The sequence below is a fragment of the Arctopsyche grandis genome, chromosome 2, assembly GCF_051622035.1.
Source record: "Arctopsyche grandis isolate Sample6627 chromosome 2, ASM5162203v2, whole genome shotgun sequence".
Taxonomy (NCBI): Eukaryota; Metazoa; Arthropoda; class Insecta; order Trichoptera; family Hydropsychidae; genus Arctopsyche; species Arctopsyche grandis.
In genome coordinates, this window is record NC_135356.1 from 19,055,835 (window position 1) to 19,066,904 (window position 11,070).

At 31.8% G+C, this 11,070-nt stretch overlaps 1 long non-coding RNA gene across 1 annotated transcript; it reads left to right on the forward strand.

Moving 5' to 3' along the window:
- The first annotated feature begins 1,771 nt into the window (after positions 1-1,771).
- LOC143921840 (uncharacterized) lies at positions 1,772-6,291 on the forward strand. The gene is made up of 8 exons (XR_013261514.1): positions 1,772-2,163; positions 3,782-3,920; positions 3,999-4,106; positions 4,177-4,277; positions 4,351-4,472; positions 4,553-4,643; positions 4,710-4,823; positions 4,900-6,291. It is a non-coding gene; the product is annotated as an uncharacterized LOC143921840 (long non-coding RNA).
- The last annotated feature ends 4,779 nt before the right edge of the window (positions 6,292-11,070 follow it).

The following is an 11,070-nucleotide window of genomic DNA, read 5'->3' on the forward strand; positions in this document are numbered from 1 at the left end:
GGTGTTCAAGATGCAGCCCGCTAGTTGCCGCCAAGTTTGTGGTTCAAAGGTCAAATATAAGTTAATATATTACTAAAATAAGCCACTGTCTACAATGGGAATCATCAATGGTCGTCGAAAACAATCGTCAAGCATATATTCGATATCGTTTTGTGCTAAACCCGCATTCGTCTGGATAAAACACTCCTGAAGTGTACACGACTCATATTTCCCACTTCTGAGCTAATCTCAACTCCCAGTCAACCCTACGACGACCGTAGCGAAAATTTTTAAATGGAATTGTATTAAATTTTATGAGTTTTAAATCGTAAAGGGCGCGTGTTTCGATTTTCGACAAGTTCGATTAATTTTTTCGCATATTTATGATTTAGATTAATTCTATTATATAAAAAAAACTTTTAAATATTTCACGATTGAAAAATTCGGCACGTATTTCAATGTTTTAATTTCAAACGCTTTTTATACGTATGTACGTACATATATCACAAAGTCTCAGATTTTAATGGTCAAATAATCATTATAGATTTTACACATATGATGTTATTAGTATTTATAGCCTTTATCTTATTTTAATAACAGTATTAATAGGAGAGAACGCTTGGAAAATTATTTGCAATTCTTATCAAATGTTCATAATATCTTTTATGTTAATTAGAATCTCCATAGAAACGGCTATGTAAAGCAAATTTGACGTACATAGTGTGTATTATTTGCATAATTTTCTTTAACTTTCTTAATGATTCCTGTGATATCTTTCGATGTCGTCATATATTTACTGTACCTATCTTCAAGCAATTTTTAATAATAGCAGTAATAAAAATGTAACTTGTATCTACATAAATGTATAATACCTTGTATAAAGACACACACATACAATCAAAAACGATAGGAATTTACGTGCTTTGTTTGCGTCATCAAATTCGATTTCAGATTTTTCTGAATCACATATCAATTAATGTTATTTTGTACCAACAATCGAGACTTTTTTAACTGACAATTTGAATCCAATGCAATGCTAATGAACACAACCAGACATTTAATAGTGATTGTAAGACGTAATCGATTAAAAGACGCACCCTTAATTCAGAAACACCAAAATAGGAAAAAAATTATGTAATATGGTAGTTTATTCTAATAAAAAAGAAAAAAGGACCAGATCCATAAAGACTTGTGAGTCAATTAGTGAAACTTTATATGGGAAAATTTATTTGACATGCCAGAGATGGTTTAAGAGAGGCTTTTCTAAAAGAGGCAAATAGAGACATGTAGACCACCACTCAAGTAAGATAAATGATTAAAAATGATGAATGAACTTAATATTAATGACAACTATATTTTGATAGAGATTGTACACAAGACGAACCCCGAATCTAGAGACATCAAAATAGGAAAAACAGCATGTGTTCTTTAATTGATGTATGTAATACGGTTGTTAATTCAAAGAAAAATGTGTCAATTGGAGAAATTTTATAGGGAAAGGATTAGTCGATATTCCAGAGACGGTCTAATATAGACAAGTTTATAGAATAGGGATAGAAACACGCATACCACAATTCAAATAAGATAGAATGATTGAAAAGTGATGTGAAACGCGTCTGTAAATCTTCGACGAGGATTCCCGGGTGATATGCATCTTCGTCAGTCGTCGAAGTGTTAAGGCGTTGCAAAAGTGGGATTGTTTATTAATTCGTCACCACTCCCACCGACGAAATTTCGAGTGGTGGGAAAGTGCTGAAAGACTATAAATACGAGCCCTTAGCGCGGAGCCAGCAACTCTCCCGTGTATCCCAGCGCCGGGGGGGATACACGGGAGAGTTCAAGTGCACTCGGACTGGCCTTTGAGAAATTTCACCCCACGGGGGGTGACCGCGAATTTTTCCACGGTTAATTAAGTTTTAGTTTAAGTGTAATTTTAAAAAAGGGCGAAAAGCATATCACGCTTATTGCTCGGACGCTCTTGGGCGATTTTAAAGTTTAAGTGATACTGTGGAAAGTGTTGGCAATCATTCCTTTAGTGTGCTGAAGTTTTTCGAAGACGGGTGAAGATGAAGTCGCAGAGAACGGCGTGTACGTGCAATGGGTATTATCTGGAGCCAAGGGGGGATTTTTCATTTTTTTTTATCCCCCCAGAAGAACACTAAGCGGTTTGCTCAATATGACCCGGTGAGTTCGATCCAATTTATTTTATTCTAATATTTTATTTTATTGCAGGATGCAGATCAACTCTCAAATTGGACGTGGTGATTTAATAATTTATTTTGTTTAATTTTCAGAATTTTTATTTTGTTTTATTTTATTTTTTATTTGAATTTCAAATTTTGTTGCTATTGCGATTATTTTATTATTGATTTTTTATGAATTATGTATGTGTACTCATTTTTTTTTTTGCTTTTCCTTCAATTGGCGTGGGGTCTGCATTTGAGCTGTTTTTTGTTAATAATTTTTCAATCATTTTTATTTAAATAATTGAAAGACACATTTTAATTTTCACTTGACAATATTTAAACGAATGTCTCACTTTACGGCCTACATATGTATATATATTTACGTGGCTTGAAACTTGGCCGTTAAACGAGATTCCGAAAGACGCATAATTTATTTCAATACAAAGTTCATTTATTGATCGCATTTCTACTCATAAAAATCATATGTTCAAATATTGATAATGGAATCGCTGTTTTGAAAATTTTTTGCCTTTAAAATGGGTAGTGTTCTCTTCTCTACATACATATTTATTGTCTGAATTAGAGCTGATCTATTATCTTGAATTAGGGCCACATCTTACGATTTTTCCATATAATTTTTCCGCTACGTATCGTCTACAATAGATCTTAAATTAAATTGAGGTATACTTAAAAAGAAAAGTTATTTAGGTATATGCATAGAGCGTTTGTATCATATAGCGAATTATGTATTTATTTTATTAGGAGAGTTTGTTTCATTTATAATATAATGAGCTTTTCAGTGATGAATCAGTGTTTCAATTATAAAATTATTTATAGAGACATTTTTAATTTGAACAGTTTAATATAAATTGTAAAATGTGTTGTGATGGAAATTTATTAATTATGGAAGTACAAAAACTCGTTTTATTTGTAAAATTTCTAATAATAAAAAAATCTTATTAATGTTATTTTGCGATATTTGCGAAAATGTTAATTTTGCACTAATTGACGGAAATTTATTTATAAGAAGGAACAATTGAACGCGTAGAATATATATTTTTTGTTATATTTTATTTTATGTGTAATTTCTTCATTATTTAAACAAATAATTAAAAAGGACCCATATGTGTAATACTACAAATACAAAGTGCGGCAAAAGTTCACTCACAATTTAATTTTGATATAATTCACGAATTAAAAGATAAGAGATCATTATTTGATACTGTTTTCATAGTAACAAATTCGAGTCATTTTGAGGAAGTTCTTTTCAAGAGTTTTCCTTCACCATTCCATCTCCAATTTACCTCACCGTTCAAACTCGTTTAATGGCCGTTATTGCTTATGGGGTAGTTTTAACATCATTAAATATTCGAGTAGATGAATTTCGCAATAAATTAAATTGATGCATTCTACAATATTGTACGGTTCTATATATTAAACATATATGTAAATATGTAGGTTTAAATAAAACTGGGTCCATATCCGTTTATCAAAATGAAAAACAGATTTTTGCCATATTTAGTAACTATTTTGAATGCACAAGCTTTGTGGTCATTTTCGAATTTTTTACTTTTTTACCCAACGAAGTTTTTTAATTGAATAATTAAACTTTCCAGTGTACATACGTTAATTTTGGAATTGCATTTTCACGTAATCCATTCTCTGGAAAAAATCGAGTCAGCGTCTGGAGTCTTGTTTCGTTCAACTACAATGCAATTTACGTCTATTAAATGTAGACTATGCATTGGCAGTAGAGTAAGTTTATTTAAATTTTTCTACATTATTAAGTAATGAAATTTGAATCCGTTGTTCAGCTGCATCGACTTCTTATAGATTCATGTACATTCGAGATATGAAGATGAGCACATGCGATCTACATAGAACATCACACCGTTTTGCAATTGACAAAACTGTTCACTACAATTCGCTCAACGATATCTGGTGAATTTTACATCAATATCAAAGCCTTTTTAATAAATGTTCGATTTTAATTCGCTCAATTTTCCATCAGATGCTCAACTTCAATTACCGATCGTCTGGGGCGAGGGTAAGAACTTTAATAAATGATAATCATCATTAAACACCATTAAGAAGATCGCTCAATAACACCCAGTGAGTCTGTTTGTAAGAGCTTAGACTATTTCGTGGCGAATTTAATATTTAATTTAATTTTTTATATCTTCAGAATTCGCACAACGATTTCTCGAATATCCTCGATAAGGTTTCATATATACTGGAGACGATAGTTTCATATATACTGGTAAACGCTTTCAATATAACACAAGTGGTGTGCTCAAAAATCTAACCGTAATTACTTTTTATATATTGTATTATAGTATAATTTTATTTAGTCCACGATTTAATATCTGTATTTCTATTTATTACAGATTTTACAACAAAATCCGATCGCACGTTCAAGGATTAGAACATATGAAGATATGAGAAAATATCAACCAACACAAAGAAGACCAACATCCAGTGAGTTTTTCGTTCAGGATTTCCAGTATTGGTTTACGTACAATATTAATAAAGATTTTTTTTAAGAATTAGAATTGCGATACAATCGGACGGTTCAGGACATGGAGCAAAGCGTTAAATACAACTAGTATGCACTTTAAATCATTTGCAAATGACATCAAAAAGTGCATCAGTTAAACTGTAAGTTTCACCGTCGCCTTGTATTATATTGCAATATTCAATGATATTATTTAAAGTTTGATGATTTATTTTACAGGGGTCGGGGCCTCGACGAAGCTGGAACAAAGTCTCGGGAACTTGAAAAACTTTTATCATGTAAAAGTGACATCGAAATTCATCGAACGAGTTCTAAACTGATTCTTGAGTTTTTTTATTTTGCAATTTTAAAGCCGATTATTTTATGATATTACCTTAGCAGTGTTAAAATAAGTTAGCAATAAGTTGCACACTATATGTATTCGTGTACTTAATTGAGGTAGAAATAATTTATAGGATTATTACAAAGGTTTGGTTCGACAAACACATCTACTGTTTTATATCGTTAAGTGAAAAACAATAACTTTAGAACGCAGCAGTTCTTCAAAGTTCTTCTTTGGTCGCAGCAAAATAGAACCAAGTGTAAAGTGTACATAGTTTTAGTGTTTTAGTGTTAATTACATTCAAAGTGCGTTCTAGCTCATGGGCAAACATGAGCTTTTGTGTGGCTTTGTTAGTGTATGATTTATCGTCGATATCACTTATATATGTTTGTGTATAATCAAAACATTTCCTTCAATTTTATTTCTTGTGAAAATCATAATGTTCAACGCTTACATACCTATCAGCAATGGGTTTCTGCAATATTATAACACCTTATTGTAGGCATAACAACCGCCAACTTAGTCTTAGGAAAACATGCTTACATATCTTTAACATGCCAAAGATATGTAAAGCATAAATAGAATAAGAGCATACATTATATATATATGTATGAAGTATTTAAAGATCTTCTCACAGTCTTAACTTGACACAACTAATATTATCTTACATTTATGTGCGTTTACTGTTTTTTTTTTTATTGTCTTGCGTATAGGAAAATTGGAGAGTATCCCTTTCATCGTTTGATGGTTACCACTAACATTGTTATCGTTAGTGGAAACGTCATTAGTCACATATCCATTCGTTATAAAAAAAAAAAATCTAAAAAGTCAAAGAAACACAAAAAAAAAAACATTTTGAATATACATATTCTTGTGGCTACCACGAACATTGTACCCGTGAGTGGAATCGCCTGTAGCTTCTTATTATAATTAATTAATTGCATTTTGAATAACTATCAAAAAAAAAATTAAAAATTAAAAGGAAATTTAAAAAAAAATCGATGTATGTTAGTCAAAACGTTTTGAATTTTTGCGGCTACCACAAACATTGTACCTGGGAGTGGAATTGCCTTTAGCTTCTTGAATCTTTTCATGTATAACATGTTTAGTGTATGAATGTCGAAACGTTTTGAATGTTTGAATTTTTCACTTATTACTAACAATAAAAAAATTAGAATTTAATGTATGTCAAAACATACTCTTTGCGGCTGCCACGAACATTGTACCCGTGAGTGGAATCGCCTGTAGCTTCTTATTATAATTAATTAATTGCATTTTGAGTAACTATCAAAAAAAAAAAATTAAAAATTAAAAGAAAATTTAAAAAAAAATCGATGTATGTTAGTCAAAACGTTTTGAATTTTTGCGGCTACCACAAACATTGTACCTGGGAGTGGAATTGCCTTTAGCTTCTTGAATCTTTTCATGTATAACATGTTTAGTGTATGAATGTCGAAACGTTTTGAATGTTTGAATTTTTCACTTATTACTAACAATAAAAAAATTAGAATTTAATGTATGTCAAAACATACTCTTTGCGGCTGCCACGAACATTGTACCCGTGAGTGGAATAGCCTTTAGCTTTTTTCATTATTCCAATATTAGCATTACTAACCCAAAAAAACTAATAAAATTTTATAAAACATACCAAAAAGTTGTCGTTTTATTTTCATAAATTTCAACAATTTTCCAACGCCCCAGAACTTAGCCACAATTCAAGAAATAATTATAATATTAATGTATGAACATTGACATACATAAAAATTTAACATACATACACACATACATACACACGTACATACATATGTACATACATCATCTTCATAAATCAGTGGTTTCCAAACACATTGCTACCTCGCCCCCTACCACTCTATTTCATAAAATAATACGTCCATTGAATGAAAAAAATGTATTAATACAAAAAAATTCAAATATAATTAACAGAACATTTTTCCAAAATTTCTTCCAACTTTATCATCAGCAAGCGGTATTTTTCCCCACTGTTTCGCTAATGATTCGACAAGAATTATTTCAACCATATCAATAGTTGCTGGAAAAACTAGTGTCTTTCTTGTCCTACTACATATGTGGCTTTTTACATTTAGTTATTCTGAAAGAGACTTTGTTCGATGCTAGTAATGTATAAAACTTTTTTAACGTTTTTCTTGACGTTTGTTTAACGTTTATGAAATAAATAAATGTATCACCTTAAATATATATGTAGTAATAGCCTTCTTTGTACACACATACATACATATACTGAATATAATATACCAATTTTTTCGAATACTGCTCAATTCATAATTAAAACACAAAGATCAAACATTTATAAACACTAACAACAGATAAGAGCATAAAATAATCAAAAATACTATGCAGCTACGTCACATACTACAATGTACCAACAATTTTGAAATGACAGGATTTCCATTTAGTACGGGATAAACATCTTTAGATCACCACTAATAACAATGAAGTAAAATAATGTGAGATATTTACGTATCATTTTTTATGATGAGAGCATAAAATTAAGGATGCTCGAACAAGATAAAATACACATAAATTAAAAAAAAAATCGAACAATCAAGTCAACACTGACTATAAATCTATTGTGGCTAGGATGTACTCACATTACATATATAATATATAATGTGAAAGTGGTTCATTGGTTGTATCGTGTGCTATCGTTGTGTCTGGACGTGTTAATTCGTTCGCATTCTACCATGGAGGATATTGTTACTATAAGCCAGAGAATACTCGCGGACCTTTCAAAAAAAGGATCTGGTGCCAATGTCCTTACCAAGGACAGGGTGCGATACATCAGCGACGAAATTAAAAATATAGTATCCATCGCACGCGTCGCTTTTAATAACCTGGCCTCGCTAAAAATCGCTGTGGAGTCCCTCCAGACTATCCACACTGATGTCGGTGAAATAAAGAGGATGATGTGTCGTCCCTTTCCAGCAGCTCTGGCTCCAGCTGTTTTTGTTGAACCTACAACTCTGCAATCGGGCGAGGTAACATTACGAGAACTCTCCACACTGTCAACTGAATGTAACAATACTACAGTACATAAACAAACACCTGTCAGATGCCCGTATGACGTTATAGCGGCATCCTCTACCGTTTCACCTCCGCCTTATTCAGCTTCAACTTCACTCGCGTCTGCTTTAGCTTCAGCATCTACTCCTGGGTGTGCTACTGTTTCTGCTTCTACTGTTTCTGCTTCTACTGTTTCTGTTTCTGCTTCTCCTCCTTCTCCTATAAAACCTGCGAAATCTTACAGTCAGGTCGCAGCGCTATCTTCTACTGCTTCACCTCTGCCATCTTCATCTTCAGCTACACTTACATCAGCTTCTGCTTCAACATCTGATTATGTTCCTGTCTCTTGTGCTCCTGCTTCTGCTTCTACTGTAGATCCTTCAAATTCGTTCAGTCAGGTCGCTGGGACTTCTTCCGGGAGACTGCCATATACTCGTGGATCTGGAGCACCTGATAAAACTTTACAGGTGGCCACTATTCCGAAATTGAAGAATGTACACGTTTTTAATTTGGCAAATAACTGCACTTGTGATACTGTGAAACAGTTCATATTAAATAAAATTAAAAATAAAAGAATCAACGTTTCTCAGGTTGCTAAAACTGACATGTGCTCGTCATTTAAAATTAGTGTAGATACTGAAACTTTTAATATAATTATCAATCCTGAATTTTGGCCTATGGGTACTGGCATAAGAGAATGGTTATTTCTCAAAAAAATCTCTTCGAAACCGATTGCCCAAACCCGTGACCCGTAACATTAAACTTTATTATCAAAATGTGCGGGGTTTAAATACAAAACTCAAGGAATTCTACAATAACGCCGCTTCTAGATCTATTGACGTCCTTGCTATTACTGAAACATGGCTAAACTCATCTGTACATGATGCCGAAGTACTTGACAGCAGTTTCAATATATATCGCCATGATAGATCTGCCAGAGGTGGTGGTGTTCTTCTAGCAGTTAAAAATACAAATATTATTTCGGTTGAAAGACTTAGTCATCTTGAGGACATTCATGAATGTGTATGGCTAAAACTAAGATTTGTTAACATTCCTTTTTTTATATACATATGTACTATTTATTTTCCACCAAGATCTCCACCAAATATTTATAAGCGATTTTTTGATTTAATTATATCTAATTATTCACATTTAAGTAATGGTCGCATTTTTATATCTGGAGATTTTAATCTGAATTCTTCTAACTGTTTTCCTGATGACCTTAATTTTTTTATATCTTTATTCAACTTAAAACAAATTAATACTATTCGAAACTATTTTAATAATTCCATGTTGGATTTTCTATTAACAAATTTAGATTGTCAGAATATTATTATTTCAAATTCAGTTGATTCCTTGGTTCCTGAAGACAGCTATCATCCTGCTCTTGATATTCATTTAAAATTAACTATAACTTATTCCTCACTTCGTTTAATAAATAACTGTCTTAATACCTCTGTCCTAAATGGATGGTTATTTACAAATGTTGATTTCAAATATTTAAATGATATTCTTTGTAATTGTCAATGGGAGCGAGTTTATGAGTGCAAAGATGTTAATTTGGCCCTCTCTAATTTCTATGACATTATATATTCTATTTTTAATGATTGTTTTCGGTTGAAAGGATTAGTGACGAGTAAAAGGATTTATCCGCCTTGGTTTACTAAAGAAATTATTAATCTCTTAAAAAGTAAATATCAAACACATAAACTCTGGAAGAAATCGAGCAATCCTCTTATCTTAAATAATTTCCGTATTTTACGTACGGAAATTAAGAAATTAATTAATAATGCATATAATGTTTATGTAGCTGATTGTGAAAGTTCCATAGTTAAAAACCCTAAGAAATTCTGGAACTTCATCAATTCTAAACGTGTAAATCGTGTTAAGTCGACCATTATGTACAATGATTCTGGATTGTTAGAGGGTGATCAAAACATTGCTAATGGATTTGCCGACTTTTTTAAATCAGTTTTCAATAATCCTACTGATTCCATGGAACCTACCAATGACTCGGAATTTACTTTCCCCACTTTAGCGATTAATCATCTTGACTCTTCCGATCTGAAATATGGCTTTCTAAAATTAAAAAATATTTATTCTTCCGGTCCTGACTCCATCCCTAATTACATCCTAAAAGGATGTGAGGTTAGTCTCTTAGAACCTTTAAAATTCATTTTTAATTTAATTCTAAGGAACTCTTCATTCCCCAATTTATGGAAATGCTCTAAAGTAACTCCTGTTCATAAGAAGGACGATAAATCTTGTGTAAGGAACTACAGACCAATAACTATCTTGTCAGCGCCAGCCAAAATGTTTGAGGTAATATTACACAGATACATTTTTAATCACTTTCAAAGTATGCTCATTGATCAGCAGCATGGCTTTCGTCCGGCCAGATCAGCTATTACCAACTTGTTATGTTTCTCTAATGACATAACCAGCACTTTGGATTGTAATAATCAAATGGATGTAATATATACTGATTTTGAGAAGGCGTTTGATAAAGTTGATCATAAAATTTTGGTTAGTAAATTAAGTTTTATTGGATTTACTTATAATCTTGTTGGTCTTTTTATTTCTTATTTACAGGATCGACGTCAATTCGTTAAGTTTGGGAGTTGCTTTTCTTATGAGTATGTTGCCACTACTGGGATTCCCCAAGGATCAAATCTTGGCCCTTTATTATTCCTAATATTTATCAACGATATTCAATCTTCTATTCACCATTCTAAATTTTTATTATATGCGGATGACTTAAAAATCTATAAGAGAATAATTGATTTACCTGACGCTCTTTATTTGCAAGAGGATTTGAATTCTATTTATGAATGGGCTAATGTTAATAAACTTCCCTTCAATATCCTAAAGTGTCGGGTCATTTCTTACTCTCGTTCTCGTTCTCCTATTAAATATCCGTATAAATTTCATGATTCTCTTCTTCAGAGAGAATTATTTATATCTGATCTGGGAATAGTCTTTGAAAATAGTTGGAGTTTCAACATTCACATTGAGAATATCTGTAA